This window comes from Scyliorhinus canicula, chromosome 9, assembly GCF_902713615.1.
Source record: "Scyliorhinus canicula chromosome 9, sScyCan1.1, whole genome shotgun sequence".
NCBI classification, from domain to species: domain Eukaryota; kingdom Metazoa; phylum Chordata; class Chondrichthyes; order Carcharhiniformes; family Scyliorhinidae; genus Scyliorhinus; species Scyliorhinus canicula.
Window position 1 is genome coordinate 115,814,544 of NC_052154.1, and position 20,135 is coordinate 115,834,678.

Here is a 20,135-nt window from a genome sequence, read left to right on the forward strand (position 1 = left end):
CAGTGAGAATGGGCTAAGTTTTTACAAGGTTTGAAGATGGAGGTATACAGATAAATTCACTGTACTTACTCAAATATGACATGGTATGTTATGTGGATTAATGAAAAGCCACGTATATAACGTTCCAACACATAATAATAATGGTACCCATCAGTCAATTATGTTTGGTTTATTTGTTTCTATTATGACAATAACCCATCCACTAATACTGTAACCATTGGCTTTAACCTCCACTATTCATTGTGCAGCCATATTCTTCCAATACTTACAAAAAGTTCGAATGAAATACCAACACCATTTATAATGCATTAAAAAAGAGGAATTATTTCTTGCTCTACCAATGTGTCTAGGTTTGTACGGTAGTTATAAATCATTCAAATTCTCTACAACAGGTTGCAAGGTCACCTGAATCTCAGTGTGTTTTTGCCCCCAAAGCATTCTCCCAGGCATTTGTTAACCCATTTAAAAAGAAAACAGAGAATAAAGTGATGCTTAGCCAACTTATCTGTCTCTAATCCAGGTTATTGTATAAATCAGAATGACTTGAAATGCTGTGCATTAACTCCAACTATGCTACTCCAATTAAAATCTATTTCAAGCAACAATGCATAAATTACTTTAATCAAATCATCAAGCATATTTACAATTTTTCTTTACTTATCTGAAAGAAAGATTTATCTAAGGATTTTTTGAAAATAGTTGTATCATGAGCTTTTTCATTAACAGTATTCATTAGCAGTTTACAACATAAGCATTTCCTTAGTTTGTTTGGGAATGGTATACAATGGAATGAATTCTATCAGTGTCACCATTTGAAGTTTATACAAGGGAATGATTGGGAAGTGAGTTGAGTACTGGATCATGATTATACATGGATCCAGGCATGTGTTTACCTGTGGTTAGTTATTGTCATTTGTACCTATTGTAAATGCTGCACCTGGCTACCTAGTAATAAGAAATGACAATTCTGATCATTGCGGCCGGCTATTCCATTTATTATGTTAATTATCCTAGATCCATTAGTGGCATTGCATTATTTTGCTTTTAATGTCATTGAATAAAATGTATAAAGAAATAATTATTTCCTGGGGTACAATTTTAATCAGGGCCAAAGACTATTATAAACACAACGTAGCTGGGAGACATGAGCTACACACTATGATTTCCTGATACCATTAGCTGCTAATGATGAAGATAATTAAAACATCTTTCTTGCTATTGTGCTGTAAACGCACATGACAAAGCAAAGGATTTAACAGGGTATCCCACATTCCATATTTAAAATCTGCATGATCCCATTTTGTCAATGTGAAAATGACTGAAATATCCATTTGAAATGGGGAGAATTTACACATGGCTGTTCTGGAGAGCTTGGTGCTTTTAGTGAGACACAAATTGTAGCTCTTAGTGCGCTTGCTTCCAGAAGGGTGCTGACCTTAACATTTAAGCAGAGGAGAGAATTATTTGTTGTCAGGGCAAACCTTGTTTTTTAGGGAGATTGCTTTTAAAGAAGGGCAGAATTGTTGCTTTTGGGAAATAATTTTTAGTTAGAAGCTAAAGTACAGGAGACTGCTAAATAGGATATGAGCCCATGGTATTAGTGGAAAGGTACTGGCATGGATAGAGGATTGGCTGACTGACAGAAGGCTGAGAGTGGGGACAAAGGGGCCTTTTTCAAGATGGCAGCTGGTGACTAATGGTGTTCCACAAGAGTCAGCGTTGGGACCACAACTATTCACGATATACATTAATGATCTGGAAGAAGGAACTGAGTTGCTAAGTTTGCAGATGATACAAAGATATGTAGAGGGTCAGGCATTAGTGAGGAAGCAGGGAGGCTGCAGGAGGACTGGGACAGGCTATGAGAGCGGATAGTGAAGTGGCAGATGGAATACAATGTGGAAAAGTGTGAGGCTATACACTTTGGTGGTAAGAATAGAGACAGTATGTTCTAAATGGGAAAAGACTTTGGAAATCTGAAACACAAAGGGACTTACAAGTCCTAGTTCCAGATTCTCTTAAGGTTATCATGCACATTCAAATGGCAGCTCGGAAGGCAACTGCAATGCTTGCATTCATGTCGAGAGGCTTCTGAGGCTGTATAAGGCTCTGATCAGACCCCATTTGGAATATTATGAGCAATTTTGGTCCCCGCATCTAAGGAAGGATGTGCTGGCCTTGGAGAGGGTCCAGAGGAGGTTCACAAGAATGATCCTGGGAATGAAAAGCTTAGTCATATGAGGAGCAGTTGAGGACTCCGAGTATGTAACCATTGGAGTTTAAAAGAATGAGGGGGATCTTATTGAAACTTACAGGATACTGAGGGGCCTGGATAGATTGGACGAGGAGAAGATGTTTCCATTCGTAGGAGAAACTAGAACCCGAGGGCACAGCCTCAGAATGAAGGGGCAATCCTCTAAAACAGAGATGTGGAGCAATTTCTTCAGTCAAAGGGTGGTGAATCTTTAAAAAAAATTAATTTAGAGTTCCCAATTCATTTTTTCCAATTAAGGGACAATTTTAGTGTGGCCAATGCACCCGCCCTGCATATCTTTGGGTTGTGGGGGCGAAGCCCATGCAAACACGGGGAGAATGTGGAAAATCAACACAGATAGTGACCCAGAGCCAGGATCGAGCCTGGAACCTCGGTGTCATGAGGTAGCAGTGCTAACCACGGTGCCACCATGCTGCCCCAGAGGGTGGTGAATCTGTGGAACTTACTGCTGCAGAAAATTGTGGAGGCTAAGTCACTGAGTGGCTTTAAGACAGAAATGTATATAGATGTTGTTTGATAAGTGGATCAGAGGTTATGGAGAGAAAGCAGGAGAAGGGAGATGAGAATCATATCAGTCATGATTGAATGACGGAGCAGACTCGATGATCTAATTCTGCTCCTATATTTTATGGTCTCATGAATAACTTCATCTTTTGGGTAGGGGAGCAGCTTCCCACGAGGATCTGAATGTGTTCATAGGTTAAGGAGGATCATTCTTGATGAGCGCTAAGGGCTCAGTGTGGCATGGGGGTTGCTTCTAAATAGAATCTGTCATCTTTTGTCTGGTTCATGGGTAATTTGAGATTAGGACCAACCATGTCAATCTGAGAATGGAGCTGAACCTTCCTAATTGTTGAAGCAGGTTAACCCTTGATTGGTATTGCTGTCCCTAACCTTCCTTAGGCAGGTGTTCATTGGATTCCTCATGGAGGATAGCAGACTGGATTTTGATGTAGAAATATCCGTCAGGTTAACAGTATTGATGGCTCTATATTGAAAAAAGCCACTTCCCATAACTGGAAAATCAAGTTAATTGCTGAAATATGGAAGTTACTGTCAGTGATGTCCTGCTTCTCCATAAGATGTATCTCACCATTTAACACATTATGAGGCGCGACACGCCTTCACCTACCTTATGGATGACACTTGACAAGTTGACACTGTTCGGGCTTGTTCATTCCAGTGAAACAAGCTGATACATTTTAATCGCGGCCAATTCTTGGCCAATTATTGAGGGCTCTAAAAAATGAAATAATTTATTTTCATAGAATCGTGGAATGATACAGAGAGAGACCATTGGTGTCATGGAACCTGTGCGAACCCTTTGGCCAAACTATCCTTGCTCTTTCCCATAACCCTTATTGTTGTCCCTTCAAGAATGTGTTTAATTCTCTTTTGAGTGGTGCCACTGAGTCGATTCAATTGTCCTTTTCTGGCAGTGCATTCCACATCACAACAACTTGCTGTGTAAATGACGTCCCTTCATGTTATAGCAAGTCATTTGTAATAAGCTGCATGTGTGGTGCCTTCGCTATGGCGAAAGGGTGCGAACATGGCAAGTCGAAGAATTGATTCTAAATGCGCGTTTAATTATTCATCATCTCGTCCTGTGTCTGAGCACAATCCAAGATGCAAAGGGACACATCTGCCCTTATCAATGTGATGTAGCTATGTTGGTGTGAGCAGGGAGTGCTCCTCCCCAGCTTGCTTGGACATGCTTTAAACGACTGGAAATGTCTTAATTACAGTCGGAACTGACAATTTGGAGGCATTTGTGATAAGGTTAGATAGTCTTTAGATTTTGAGGCTCCTTTCAGTGCATTGATTTTATCTCTGGCGGTTACCTACGTTGCGGCTTGAATAGTTAAAATTGAGTTATGTTCGGCTGTATAGAATTTGCCCATCTTCTGTCTGGAGGGTGAGTGTTAGCGTTCGTTTCTCTGTGTATTGATGGATTGGGTTATTACGCGCGCGTTTAGCAGTTTAGTGAGAGTGGAATTGTCTATTGTTAGATTCGCGGGGTTTAGAATTTCTGAGTTGCTGTATTTGTTGAATGGTTTCGACATGGACTGATTTTGATCCAGGTTTAGTTTAGTTTATTGAAATGAGGAGCTGTGTGTGTTTGCTTTATTGACTTGTTTTTTGCTATCTATTTACCTTAGATTTGTTGGCATTACATGGTACATTGAGTGCAGTGTCCACTTCTGATCGGCAAGCAGAGATTCTCCTTCAATTACGCCGGTTTGGGTTTGCACCTTGATCTCTGCTTGGGGGGGGGGGGGGGGGGGCAGAGTTTCGTTCGAAACATCCTGACAACCCGAGAATGTATCATTTGTTAAGTTGCCAAAGTGAATGGAACTTTTGCTGGCGTGTTAGCTGGTGAAACCTTTAGAAGAGAAGGCTTTGGATGAAGACTGTTCCAATATTTCTCCACCCCACTCTGTGATTTGAGATCTTGTGAAACGCGGTACAAAAGAACTCGATTTACATCATACCCAACAACCATTAGATACATTAATTGCTGTTTTTATCTGAAGTGACAAATTGGTTTTTAATCAATTCGCATAGCATTGTGTCACACCGTTGTACTGTGTGTGAGACCTTCGAATCAGTGTCTCAGATTTCCAAACATGATTAAACACGGGTAAATTTTCACATTCTACTGCAAATTAAAAGGACTAATAAAAATACATTGACTTCATTTCCTATTGAGGTAAACGCCATGTATCATTAAGATTACTCCACATCAGCTTCCCTGTTACTTATTACACACAAGGCTGAATTTGACAGGAGGGAGAGCACCGTTTTATACGGTTAGCCGCTTTGCATTGACTTGTGAGATTGAGTCAATGCCCCTGAACATGAGGGTAAGGGATACGCAAACACGCTCCCCAAGATTTTAGGAATACCTTTTTTTCTGTTTGGCAATGATTCGAAGTTGCATCAAACTTTGACCCTGCTCTCAATTCAATAACAGGCATTTAGTGGCATATCATCCGCCGACATTCAGTCCCAGGCGTCTTACTGTAACACATGAAGAGCGCTTTAAGAGAGAGGCACTGTGGAAGTGGCAATGCTAACTGTTGTTACACGGTGTGTCCTTGTCAGGTGCACACTGACCGAGCCAAGCGCCTGGAACTGTCTCACTCTGAAGACAACTTGCCCAACATCATTTTAGAAGTCTGGAAAGCAAACACCACTTACCTGAAACCTCCCAGAGCCATCATTTTGGATTCGGGAAATCTCCGAGATGCAGTTACAATCCTTGGGAGTATGTGAGCCGGAGTTTCCTGAGCTCGGATTGTCTGCGGAGACTCTACCTGCCCGTGTGTCTCTGCGAGCTGGGGATTATCGGCAAGCGCTTGCAGCGTCCGTCCAATCTGGTCTCCAGCATTTCTTTTCTGAGGTGCTCTGATTTGTGTCTGAGGGAATTCCTTCCCCTCTCGCCCTACTGGGCGTTGAAGTGTCCCGTCCCCCTTCTCAGTGAGGAAAGGGGAGTGGAGCTGCCGGCTCCCATGTACTGGTGTTCACAGAAGCTGGTGGAGGCTCAGCAAGATGTGCTGTAACTCCGCCAAGCACTGACTTTTTCCACTCCATGGAAATAGCGGCAAGCCAATAGAGGTGATGTAATGCAAATACAGCCAATCAACATGGACTGTCCCGACCCCCTAGTTATAACCCCCCTCCCCCCAGGCTATTTAACATTGAACATTAAACATCAAGTTAGAGTACATCAAGTTAAAGCTGCTTGAATCAAACTCACCATCTCATGGATTTATGCTGCTCTGTGAGCAGTAATCAGCCATTAAGTCGCTTTGAAGGTTCTGTGAAGGTTCTGCGAGTATTCTAGCGATGGGATTGGGAGCTGCTGATTGATACCACGGAAAGCAGGGAGGTGGAGACACAGGGCATCAAGGAGCATTGAAACACGTGCCGCCCCACTGGCTCACCAAAGTGCAGCTTATGCAAAGCGCTTCACGCTCGATGGAGACTGGATTGAGAAAGGGGACCATCTATCATTCTGGAGCTTTTCCTTGCCAACAGCCTCGGTAGCTTTAGTGAAATGTGATGAATTTCACCGGTTAGCTGTTGGCTCCCAGGTCGCCCCGCCCCGTGTAGGGGGGAAGCTATTGAACTGATCCAATTGTGGAACATAGATTAGCCAAGAATTGTAGCATTGGTCAGTCCGCTTTCCGTTCGTGTCACTGCAGCTTCCCCGCTCTCTCTGCTTAGAGTTCCCCGCTGGTACTGTATTGGTGACAGTGTAATAGCCACAGGGGATTTGGTAAATGGCAATTTCTCACGGGGGGGACCATGGTATGTAGATTGAGAGAAGAACATATATTATATCGGAGGAATCAAGCGTAGGTGACACACTAGAAAGTAGAAGCGATCTACTCCAAACTAACCGGGTAATTAATTTGAGCAGGAGGCTAATGAAACACTTGGGACTGTTAAAATCTTCAATATCTTCATCATTCCGGGGCAAACACATATCCTAATCAGTTATACTGCTCGATCAAGTAGCATCCAATCGGCCCCGGAGCAACTCAACTTCATTCATGTAAAACTGCCTTCAAAGAGCAAACCGCGAGGTTATTTAATGATATGTAAAGTTGCTTGTTTTGAATGAGAATTCTGTAAATTGTGTTCATCTCAATCTTAATCCTAACCGAAACCATAACTGCAAAATTCCGCGTGCTAATTAGCTGCTCTTAACTTTCACCCTAACTGGAGACAAATGACCTCTCGCCAGTAGTGCTGTAAATCCGGAGTCCAGCTCAAACTCCGGTCGAATGGGCTGAGTGCAGCCAGTTTCATGCAATTCTGAAGCAAAAATCATCTTTCAAGTTCATTTCTCCAGGTTGGTGTTAGTAGGAAGTGAACGCCACCAATCTCCAACAGCCAGGGGGACGGAAAGGAGCACAGCAAATATTTAGATTTCTGAGGGCGGGAGAAATATGTATCCCAATAAAATAGAACGATTGCTTGAGCTTGTACTGAGTGCAAAGTATTCCTCTGAAGAGTGGACATACTTGTTTTTCTCATTCAATTTACAGCACAGAGCCAAACTATTCGACCAAACCCCTCAGTGCTTTGTGCTGTACAGGAGTATTTTTCTCTCTCTCACACACAATATTTCTTCGAATTCTATCAGCATATCTTTCGACCCTTTTCTCTCATATGTTCACATCTTGCTTCCACTTACACATTAATCATTTCTGCCTCAATGTCCAACAGGGTAGCAAGATCCACTTTCTGAGTAGATTTCTCTTTATAATCTATCTGTACGTGCCATCTCGGTCCTTTGACAGGTAGCATTGCAATGATCGAAGCGTTTTTGAATTGAAATCTCCAGACCAGGTTACGAAACAACAGATTACAAAAGTAATTGCGTCTCTTGTAGATCCACTCACTCCCAGTGAAGGGAAATTGTTATGTTAATATCCTTTGTCACTTCTGATTAACCCCCATATATTTCAAGCATTAGCATCCTTCCATGAAAAGTCTGGCACAGCCCTGTGCGATTCCAGAGAGGAATCATTGCTTTCATGCATCGCCACAAACATTTATCCTTCTGCATCAAGTCAGGGATTGTTTAAGGGTCGGGAACTTATTTCCCTGCCTCGTCAGCTGGCTTTGCTTCTGACTTATTTTTAAGAATGTGTGAATTATTTGAGCTTCATACCCCTTCTATTACTCTACTGTACAGCGGGGTTCTCGGCGCAGTCCCTGTATGTCGGGAAAGTCAATTGTTTTGCAAACAGCATTTCAGCACCGGGGACAGAGCCGCTGAGCTACCAGTGCTGCTGTCCACGGTCCTGAAACACCCCTGGGAACTTGGCAAAATCGAATTGTGCCAGAGCTTTGCCTTACCCACTGAATCAGCACCGAGCCCTTGTAATAGGTTTGACTGACAGCCGGCAGTCATACCCACAACTCTTCAGGCAACATAATGCCGAAGTGATTAGCTGTCAGCCCTAGTCCAGCCAAAGCACTGTGGCCTCTAAAGAGATTGTGGGCTCGAGACCCACTTCACGGATTTGAGAGCATCAGTCAGGCTGGCACTTCAGCTCCGAGGGAATGCTGCAACTTGTGTGTTGAATTAAATGTTACACTGAGGCTTTATCCCACCTTTCAACCCTATCTAAACAATGCTGTGGGTTAAACGGGAGAATAACAGGGGTTCCAGCCAATTGTTATCTCACAACTAAAGCAAATTAGCAGGTTATTTCCTCGCGGGTTTGACAGTCTTTGTTGAGCTCAAATTGGTGGCTACTGGCTGCACTTGGAAAGTACCAGATTGGCCCAGTAACTCTGGGTCATTTCCAGGTTCTAAAAGATGCTATATAATTGTCAGTCTTTCTTTGAATACATTGGCACTTTGATCATTTAAGGCTGTAATTTCTCTAATCTTTTCCCACCGCACCACGGCAAAATACTTTTCTCTTCACTTGCCCTTGAGTTGGGACAGCGATGTCGGGGAGGGATTAGAGCGGGGGGGGGGGGGGGGGGGGGGTGTTAGCCGTGTTGCTATGCTGTGTGATCAATGGAAACAAAGGAATTAACTAAAGAATGCCACTGGGTTGTGAACTCCGTGGTCAATGAGCTAGGGCTGTCTATCGTTTGCATACCCCCTCGCTCATCAAATGTGGTTAATATTTTCATGAACTCTCCTAACTACAAAGTAAACAATAGCTCTACAGCACCGCCGGCGTTTGCATTAACTTAGTGGCGTGGAAAACTTTCAAATGATCTTCTGCCAGCCTGCATTTGAGATAGATTATGTTTAATTATCATCGATTATTATCACTGGAGCAAGGAAATCAGATTTTTCATTAAAAAAAGATTACTAAAAACAAACCTTGTTTTTACAAAGGATATTTATCAGGATAATGTTTTTGGTTTAATAGACGACGGATTCTGTGCTAGATGTTAATGTAGGATGATCTAACAAAATGGGCAGAACAGACTGCAGATGTTCCCGGTTTCCAGCCCAAGGCGTGTAAAGAAACCTGGGAAATGTGACGGATGGTGTTTTCTTTGAAAGTGGAGTTCAGTCAGCTGAACTGTCACTGTCTTTATCATTTGTTATCACGGGAGATGGTATAGAGTAGACGTCAGCAGGGTTAAAGTGGAAAAGCTAATTCACTTATAAGGAGACTGAAAACTAAACTGGTTGTTTGAAGAGTGACACAATTAATTGCTTCTTATTCCCCGTCTTAGCCCGAATGGAGAGGTGATGCATGTAGAGTGTTAGGGTGTGGACAGCGTGAGGGGTAAACCTAAGCGAAATTCACTGGGGACATATATCGTGTAAACTGGGGGAGGAGGGAGAGGGGCACATAGTAATGAGTGGTGAGGTCAGACTTGCAGAACGTGGAAACATGAGATGTGGAATTGGGAACACAAAGTCCCAGTGGAAGCTATGGTGGGCGAGAAAGGTGGAAAGGGGGGAAAACAAGCGCAGAAAGCGGAGGGGCATCATCAGCACTAGAGACAGCCTGCAAATGATAACGAGAGGCAGTGAGATTGAGTAAGGAGACCGTTTTCAGAATGGCATTTAGAAAGTGTCAAAAGTGCATGAACCAAAAGCAGTAAGACTCCGGGAAACCGGAGGAAAGGGTTGAGAGGCACAGCATAGGATAGACCGTGAGCGAGAGTTTAAAGGGGCATTTCACACTGGGCAAATGCATTATGCCAGTGTCCACCGGCATGGCCAATAGATGGCATTGTAACCATTCTCGGATCCCTTCCAGTAACCTGCGCAAACTCTGCCTAATTCGAACCAGATCCAAACGTACCAAACAGAATAGACTAGACTGAGTCAAAAGACAAAGTATCCCATTCCTCAAACCATTGGATTTCTTCAATCTATTTGCATGACAAAAAACATGGCAACTTATTCACATTACTGACCACTGAGGAATTAACATAAAGTTAGTGTGCAAAGCGTGAAACTCTCTTGCAAATCATATTAAGTTGCTCACACACATACACATGCTGTCACAGATGGTATGCTCTCAGTTGATGTGTACAGCCCATGTTTCTACCTTGTTTTTTATGTTAGGTCGCTATCGGCGGAAAGAAACACCTTTCAGCTACAGTTACATGTATTCAAAAGGATCTTTATGGATAATCACGTCGAGGGAGAAATTGTGCAAAAAGATCATAACTCAGAGATATGGGCAGGTGCCAATAAAATTGGTTTAAAGTGTGAGGTGACTTGATGCAAGTTCCTTGCAGTAGAGATTGACTTCAGTGCCACTCCCAGCCAGTAACATGTGAACGGACCACATTCTGTTGCCTTCTGCAAAAAGGAAAGTGCAAGAAAACGGATAGAAAGCCCCGACTACCGTGACATTTTGGCGCCTGCCTTTGTTCCCTCTCCGTTTCTAATCAGCTTATTCCCTCTGCTCGCCAGTTGGACCTTACGGCGTTGGCAGATGGTTGGATTGCTCGCCCCAGCCATCTGCTGGGGATATTTGGAGTCTGAGCCCAGCAGCTGGCTCCGAGAACCGTGCGGACTCCGCGTTTCTTGGGGGGGGGGGCTGAGAAATCTAACGTAAGGAGAAACAACATATCAAAAAGAATTGAGCTGCTGTGATCTGTCTGCCTCCTGGGGGATGGAGGAGAGGGAAGCGTGGTGTAAAATGGCAAACTAGGTCTAACAGGAACATAGTCGAGAGCAGTCAGCCAAGTTTCTATAAATGATATCGAATAGCAAACTGAGTGTTCAGTATTTCGAAATGAAGACAACATTAGTGTGCACTGCAGCAGCATCGTGTTAAAGCGGTTGGGATTGAACAACCCTCAGCAATAAGAGATTCAGCCAGGAGTAAAAGTAAATTAGGCAACTGTGACACACATTTTCAATGTGACCTCTGTCCCTCCTATTTGGAAGGGAGCTTATATTGGCGCCTTACAGTCACGATGGTTAATATTGGTGGTGAGTGTAAGGTATTGATCATTGAATCGCTTATTTCTCATATCCCACTATTCCTGCGAGACATTTTCCATTGCCATCTCACTCTTAATCCTGGCGGTATTTTACGGAGGGTGCGAGAGAGTTGTCACTTTTCCACGTGACTGGGCAGACACCCCCCCCCCCCCCCCCCGTCCCTGAAATGTCAGCTAAATTTACATCCAAAACCCATTCCTTCTAAAGAAGGCTGAGGTGGAACATTTTAATACGAGATCATGGGATTTCAGAGAGAATCTGGCTTCCAGTGAAATGGTCCAGCTCAGTGCTGGTCATAAAACCGCCTGCCAATGACGATTGTCATCCTTCATAATGATCAATAATTCAGAATTGGAACCTGAAATCACAGATTCACAGATTAAATACATCCCCCAAAGGAAAGTGGGTTCTAAATATTGAATAGCGTGTGTACTATGAATGGGTTTTATTTATTTAATCAACATTTCAGCTCAACCAATTTGGAAGCATTTCAATGTTTTGTGCCTATTTCTCTTGCATCTTCTTCAGCCACACAAAGCAGCTCTCATGTTTCAGGGTAGATCAACTGGCTGGAGCAACATAGAGCTGGTTGGAGGGTCAGAAAAGGGGCTGAAACGAGATGAGGGCTTGGGAAAGTGAGGAATGTTGTCCTATGCCATTAAAGGATAGCATCATGCCATGAGTTTAAGAGAGGTGAGTCATTGAAATCCAGCTTCAGTTTCACTTCAACCTGGAGCGGAGCACAGGCACACAGCTCAACTGCCTATGTTCTCAAGCTTTCTGTCTATGTGCCTAGAATGAATTAATGAATCCACCATGTGTTTGCACAATCCCGGATGAATGATTGGTGCCTTTATATTAGCCTGAAGTTTCCCGGCAGTGTGGGGTGGCTTCAATGGGAAATCCCATTGGCAAGCAGCAGGCTGGTAGAATCCTGATGCCAGTGAACAGCTCACTGCCAAGAAACATGGGGTTGGGGGACCAGAGATTCAAGCCCATTATTACAACACACACAACATGGTGTGTAGTTTGGTTCCTACCAAGCAACATGGTGCACATCATAGCAGCAAAATTCAGTACAGGGCAACATGGCCTCAGATTGAGTTACATGGCACCAGATGACCCTCGATGTTCTGGTCAGACCACAGCAGAGTCGCAGTGTCAGAGAGCGTTAAAATTACAGGGAGAGGAGACAAGAGGCAGCTGGTAGTTTTGATTCTTTTGTTTCCTGCACTGGGACAATCTGAATATCTGGGTGATGTGGAAATTCTCTTAAAGTCCCCTATAGTATAACTAAACCAAATATCCTGGGTGGGATTCTCCGTCAGCCTACGCCGGAATTGGGAAACACCATTGGACAGGGAATCGGTTCTGATGCCGAAAATGTGGCAAATGCCAGTTTCACGCCAAATTGGATTTCTCCATTGCCTCACCAATGGCGTTAATGCATTTGACTCTGCACGTACAGTAAATGCCATTGGCATATTATTAGCGGGCCCAGCCTGGTACTCTCTGGTGCCTCCGCGATTCTCCACCTCCACTGGGGGGAATTCCCGATGGCAAGGTTCACTTGTGCGTTTAAAAATTACAAAACAGTAATTGGCTGATGAGGGAGAGGAGGTAGGACATGGAGAGGAGGTAGGACATGGAGAGGTGCGAGTGTGGCTGCCGGTCCTGACACTGGCAGGGCTGGCTGGGGTGGGGGGCTGGGTGTGAGGGTTGACAAGGGGATGGGCCTGTGGCCGGGTCCCCCCCCATGGGACTGGGGCAGTGTCCAGGCAGAGAGCGCCATTGCAGCTCCCTGCAAGGCAGCCATCTTGCTGCGGACCCCACTGACTGCCCCTGGTTCTGCAGAGTGCCAATGGCCGTATGGGTGCCCCTGAGCCACCACTCCCCGACCCCCACATGCCAGCCCCCATCCACCACCTTACCACCACTGCACCCGAGCCCCCACCCCTCACCACTCCATCCCTGCACCCAGCCCCCACCCTCCACTCCACCCTCAGCCATATCACCTCCCCAACCGGCCGCCATCCGCCGACGGAGCCTCACACGGCCCGCTCAAGGGCAATATCCACACTAGCCCCTATGGGGGGGGGGGGGGGTGTCGGATGGGAGCCACGGAGTGTATGGCTGGCACGGGCAGCACCCGCTGATGGTACCTCTGGCAGCTGGGACAGGTGCCAGGGCCAGAGGCTCCCACACTGCTGGGCACCAATGGCGCCAGGGCTAGGGGGTGGGACATCTGGGGGCAGGATCTGAATTACCAACCGGGGCCACTGTGTAGCCTTGTGGACCTGGCTGGGCATGGGGGTATGCACCATGCTAATATGTCATCCTTTCACCCCCTGCAGACAATGGATATTGGAGTTCAACCAGCAATGGTGGCCTTCCTGCTCATCCCTGCAGCCCTGGGGGATGCCCTACGGCTGTATGAGCTGGCACTGCTCTAGGAGGAGGAAGCTGCAGTCGAGGAGCCTACCCAGAGCAACATGGAGCAGCTTCTTAGGATGGAGAGCCAGCCACCCAACAGGCCGAGGAGTTGGTGCAAAGGCTGCACTGCATGAGGGCTTGTGTGTACTGGCAGCAGGACAGGGCATATCGATGAAGAGCAGGGAGACAGTGCAACATATTTGCCAGATCGTGGTGCACCTGGCACTATGGGGGAATGGGGGAGGGCCCCCCCTCTCAGTGTCCTTCACGGTGATGGTGACCGTGAACATTTATGTCACGGGCTCCTTCCAGGCGCCGAATGGGTACCTGCCTGGAATCTCTCAGATCTCGGTGCACAGGTGCATCCATGCCATCACAGAGGCCTTATATGCCCAGTCGGCACAACACATCAATTTTGATGTGGACCGCACCTCCCAGGATGTCAGACAGCGGGGTTCGCAGTCATCGGCGATATGCCCCAGGTCCAGGGGGTGATCGACGAGATCCATGTCACCCTACGAGCACCTGCAGATGACAATCCGCTCTACACAAACCAAAAGGTGTTCCATTCGATGAACATGCAGCTGATATGTGACCACCAGATGCATATCATGCACTTCTGTGCCTGATACCCGGGAAGTGTGCACGACACCTTCATCCTGGCAGACTTTTTAAAAAAAATAATTTTTATTAAGATTTTCAAAAACATATCAAAAACATAAAATAACAATACGAAAACCATATTAACAACAACAAGAAGAAAAAACACAATAACCCCCAAAGCCAACCCCCCCCCCCCCCCAGTAACTACAAAAAGAAGAAATAGATAAGCACTCGGCATATTCAATAAACACAATACACATTTCTCCCTTCCCCCGTAACAAACCCCCCGGGTTGTTGCTGCTGCCGGCCAATTTTCCTACTGTTCTGCCAGGAAGTCCAGGAAAGGCTGCCACCACCTAAAGAACCCCTGTACTGATCCCCTCAGGGCAAATTTCACCCTCTCCAATTGATGAACCTCGCCATATCATTGATCCAGGCCTCCATGCTTGGAGGCCTCGCATCCTTCCATTGAAGCAAAATCCTCCGCCGGGCTACTAGGGACTCAAAGGCCAGGACACCGGCCTCTTTCGCCTCCTGCACTCCCGGCTCCTCTGCAACCCCCAAAATTGCGAGTCCCCAGCCTGGCTTGACCCTGGATCCTACCACCCTCACCACCGTCCTTGCTACCCTCTTCCAAAACTCCCCCAGCGCTGGGCATGCCCAAAACATATGGGCGTGGTTCACTGGGCTCCCCGAGCACCTAGCACACCTGTCTTCGTCCCCAAAAAACCTACTCATCCTTGTCCCGGTCATGTGGGCCCTGTGCAGCACCTTGAACTGTATAAGGCTAAGCCTCGCACAGGAAGAGGAGGAATTCACTCTCTCCAGGGCATCTGCCCATGTCCCCTCCTCAATCTCCTCACCCAGCTCCTCCTCCCATTTACCCTTCAGCTCCCCCACCGAGGCCTCATCCACCTCCTGCATAACATGGTACACGTCCGACATCCTCCCCCCTCCAACCCACCCCCCGAGAGCACCCTGTCCCGTATCCCACGTGGGGGCAGCAGAGGGAATCCCTCCACCTGCCGCCCAGCAAACGCCCTAACCTGCATGTACCTAAACATGTTCCCCGGGGGGGAGCCCAAACTTCCCCTCTAACTCACCCAGGCTCGCAAACCTCCCATCCACAAACAGGTCCCTCGACCTCCCAATACTGTACCTACCCTATGCCAGCCACGAAACCCACCATCGATGCTCCCTGATACAAACCGGTGGTTCCCCCGTGTCGGGGACTCCCTCGAGCCCCCCGCCTCCCCCCTATGTCGTCTCCATTGCCTCCAAATTCTGAGGGTGGCCGTCACAACCGGGCTCGTGGTATACCTCATTGGAGGGAGCAGCAACGGCGCCGTTACCAGCGCCTCCAGGCTCGTGTCCATGCAGGACGCCATCTCCATCCTCTTCCATGCTGCCCCTGCCCCGTCCATTACCCACTTATGCACCATCGCTGTGTTGGCAGCCCAATAGTACCCACAGAGGTTGGGCAATGCTGCCCCGCTCCAAAAACACCCTCTCACCCTCGGAGTCCCATGAGCCCATACAAATCCCATAATACTCCTGTTGACCCTCCTAAAAAAGGCCTTCGGGATAAGGATGGGGAGGTACTGGAACAGGAACAAAAACCTTGGGAGTACCGTCATCTTGACGGACTGCACCCTGCCCACCAGCGACAGCGGCAACATGTCCCATCTTTTAAATTCCTCCTCCATTTGCTCCACCAGCCTAGTGAGGTTAAGTTTGTGAAGGTCCCGCCAGCTCCTAGCCACCTGGACTCCCAGGTACCGAAAGCTCCTCCATGCCCTTTTCAGCAGGAGCCTACCAATCCCCTTCTCTTGATCCCCCGGGTGCACGACGAACAGCTCACTCTTACCCAGGTTGAGCTTGTACCCCAAATTCCCTCAGGATCTTCATCACCTCCGGCACTCCCCCCACTGGGTCCACCACATGTAGCAACAAGTCATCTGCGTATAATGACATTCTGTGCTCCTCCCCACCCCGCACCAGACCCCTCCAATTCCTCGACTCCCTCATCGCCATGGCCAGGGGCTCAATTGCCAACGCAAAGAGCAAGGGGGACAGGGGACACCCCTATCTCGTCCCTCGGTATAACCGAAAGTACTCCGATCTCCTCCTATTCATGGCTACCCTCGCCATCGGGGCCTCATATAACAGCCTCAGCCAACTGACAAACCCCTCCCCGAACCCAAACCTTTCCAGCACCTCCCACAAGTACCCCTACTCAACCCTATCAAAGGTCTTCTCCGCGTCCAATGCTACCACTATCTCCGCCTCCCCTTCTACCGCCGGCATCGTGATAACATTCAGAAGCCTACGTATATTGGTGTTCAGCTGCCTTCCCTTCACAAACCCCGTCTAGTCCTCATGAATGACCCCCGGCACACTGTCCTCTATCCTTGTGGCCAAGATCTTCGTCAACAGCTTGGCATCCACATTTAACAACGAGATCGGCCTATATGATCCACACTGCAGGGGGTCCTTGTCCCGTTTAAGGATCAAGGAAATCAGCGCCCGTGACATATTCGGGGGCAAAGCCCCCCCCCCCCCCCCTTCCTTGCCTCGTTAAAGGTCCTAACCAACAGGGGGCCCAGCAGGTCTGCATACATTTTGTAAAATTCGACAGGAAATCCATCCGGCCCCGGCGCCTTCCCTGACTGCATGCTACTTGTCCCCTTGACCAGCTCCTCCAGCTCAATCGGCACCCCCAGCCCCTCCGCCTGTCCCTCCTCCATCTTCGGGAATCTCAGCCTGTCCAAAAAGCGCCCCATTCCCCCCTCCTCCACCGGGGCTCGGACCGGTACAATTCCCCATAAAAGTCCCTGAAGACCCAATTAATGTCCACCCCCCTTCGCACCACATTGCCTCCCTATCCGTCACTCCACCAATCTCCCTGACCACATCCCGCTTACGAAGCTGATGCGCCAGCATCCTACTCGCTTTCTCCCCATATTTGTACACCGCTCCCTGTGCCTTCCTCCACTGAGGTTCCGCCTTTCCGGTGGTCAGCAAGTCGAACTTGGCCTGAAGGTTACGTCGCTCCCTCAGCAGTCCCTCCTCCAGAGCCTCCGCGTATCTCCTGTCCACCCTCACTATCTCCCCCACCAACCACTCCCTCTCTCTTTGCTCTCCCCTCTCCCTATGGGCTCGGATGGAAATCAACTCCCCTCTAATCACCGCCTTCAATGCCTCCCAAACCGTCCCCAACCGGACCTCCCCATTATCATTGGCCTCTAAGTGCCTCTTGATACACCCCCGAACCCGCCCGGCCACCTTCTCATCCGCCAGCAGTCCCACCTCCAGGTGCCAGAGCGGGCGCTGATCCCTCTCCTCCCCAGCTCAAGGTCTACCCAGTGCGGGGCATGGTCCGAAATGACTATGGCCGAATACTCGGCATCCTCCACCCTCGAAATCAGCCCCCTGTTCAGGACAACAAAATCGATCCGGGTATAGGCTTTATGCACGTGGGAAAAAAATGAATACTCCCTGGCCCTCGGCCTCGCGAACCTCCACGGATCCACCCCTCCCATCTGGTCCATAAACCCCCTCAACACCTTAGCCGCCGTCGGCCTCCTGCCTGTCCTGGACATGGATCGATCCAATGGGGGATCCAGCACTGTATTAAAGTCCCCCCCCAGTATCAGGCCCACTGTCTCTAGATCTGGAATGCGGCCCAACATGCGCCGCATAAAACCCGCATCGTCCCAATTTGGAGCATAGACATTCACCAGCACCACCAGCTCCCCCTGCAACCTGCCGCTCACCATCACGTACCTCCCTCCACTGTCAGCCACCACCTTTGACGCCTCAAACAACACCCTTTTCCCCATTAGAATCGCCACCGCCCGATTTTTTGCATCCAGCCCCGAATGAAACACCTGGCCTACCCAGCCCTTCCTCAGTCTAACCTGGTCCGCCACCTTCAGGTGCGTCTCCTGGAGCATAGCCACGTCCGCCTTCAGCCCCTTCAGGTGCATAAACACCCGGGCCCGTTTAACCGGCCCATTCAACCCCCTCACATTCCAAGTTATCAGCCGGATCAGAGGGCTCCCTGCCCCCCTCACCTGCTGACTAGCCATAACCCGTCCCCTGCCCGCCCCAGGCCAGCACCCCCCGCTCGGCCCGTTCCCCACGGCGGCAAACCCCCACCCCGGCCCCCCCTGCATACTCCAGCTCCTTCCTAGCCATTTCAGCAGCAACCCGGTACCCATCCCCCATCCCCCCCCCCCCCCCCCACCCTCCTCCAGGCTAGAACCAATCCCAGCCGCATTACTCCCTCCGTAGCACTCCCGTGAGCCAGCTAACATCTGCTGACCACGGCAGCTCCCGCCACACCTCCGACCCCTCCCAACGTGGGGCTACTCCTCCTCCCCCAGACCCATCAGCAGACCCTCCCCCTCCCGCTCTTGCGCGGGAAAAAAGCCCGCGCTTCTCAGCTCCGACCCCGCCCCCCATCCACCCTCAGCGCGGGAAACAGAAGAAAAGCCCGCGCTTTCCCTCTGCCCGACCCCGCCCCCGCAAAAAAGACAGCACCCCACCCACCCAAGAACCAACACACAACCAGCTTAAAACAGCATGAAAGAGCCTAAAACAGAGACCCTTCCCACCAAAAGTCAGCTCAGTTATTTACAAACCCCCGACCCTCAGTCAGAGTCCAACTTCTCGGCCTGCACAAAGGCCCACGCCTCCTCCGGGGACTCAAAATAAAAGTGCCGGTCCTTGTAAGTGACCCACAGACGCGCTGGCTGTAACATGCCAAACTTCACACTCTTTCTGTCTTCGTCCGGTTGTACCCGGCCCTCCGTTTGGCCACCCCCGCACTCCAGTCCTGGTAGATCCGCACTACCGTGTTCTCCCACTTGCTGCTCCGCTCCTTCTTGGCCCACCTAAGCACGCACTCTCGGTCAACGAACCGGTGGAACCGCAACAGCACCGCCCGTGGCGGCTCATTCGGCTTGGGGCTCCTGACCAGTATTCTGTGGGCCCCGTCCAGCTCTAGGGGCCCCTGGAAGGACCCAGCTCCCATCAGCGAGTTCAACAAAGCGACCACATAGGCCCCGAGGTCTGACCCTTCCAGCCCCTCCGTGAGGCCCAGGATCCACACATTTTTCCGCCTCGACCGGTTCTCCATCTCCTCGAACCGCTCCTGCCACTTCTTATGGAGCGCCTCGTGCATCTCCACCTTTACCGCGAGGGCTGCGGCCTCATCCTCTCTTTTGGAGGCTTGTTGTCGGAGCTCCTGGATCTCCACCCCCTGGGCTGTCTGCGTCGCCAACAGCTTGTCCGTATTCCCCATCAGCGAGTCTAGCAGCTCCACTTTTAGCTCCTGAAAACAGCGCTGGAGAGTCTCCTGCTGCACCTGCGCCCACTACCTCCAATCCTCGAGGCCTCCGCCGGCCGCCATCTTGATTCTCTTCCCCCGCTTTTTCTTAGGCGCTGCCACCGCTATTTTGCTGGCCCCACTCCTGGTCAAGACCATAGACCATTGGGGATCCGCTGCAAACACCTTCCCACAGTCGAGAACCGTCGAGCAAGTACCGCTGTGGGCCCTTAAAAGAGCCCAAAAGTCTGTTCCTGGCGGGAGCTGCCGAACGTGCGACTTAGCTCCGCATAGCCACAACCGGAAGCCTCTATCCTGGCAGACTTGATGGTTCCCGGCCTCTTCAAGGCGTCTGGGTTGGCTCCCAGATGACAAGGGTTATCCCCTGCGGTCGTGGCTGATGACACCTATCTGGAGATCACAAACCAATGCAGAGACCCGTGACATAGACGCCCATGCAGCAACCAGGGGCGTGATTGAGCGGTGCTTTGGCCTCCTGAAGATGTGGTTCAGGTGCCTGGACTGCTCTG

The 20,135-nt window shown here is 48.9% G+C and overlaps 1 protein-coding gene across 11 annotated transcripts in view; it reads right to left on the reverse strand.

The window, feature by feature from the left end:
* chrm4a (cholinergic receptor, muscarinic 4a) overlaps window positions 1-7,930 on the reverse strand; it is a 118,443-nt gene extending 110,513 nt beyond the window's left edge. For 3 of the 11 annotated variants that reach the window (XM_038807443.1, XM_038807445.1, XM_038807440.1), the window contains exon 1: window positions 6,039-7,266. The gene's annotated coding sequence lies outside the window, so the exon portion shown is untranslated. Of the gene's footprint in view, window positions 1-5,479; window positions 5,889-6,038 lie in introns of those variants that run through there. The other 8 variants (XM_038807444.1, XM_038807442.1, XM_038807441.1 and 5 more) reach the window with 5 other exon arrangements.
* Between the last annotated feature and the right edge of the window lie 12,205 nt (window positions 7,931-20,135).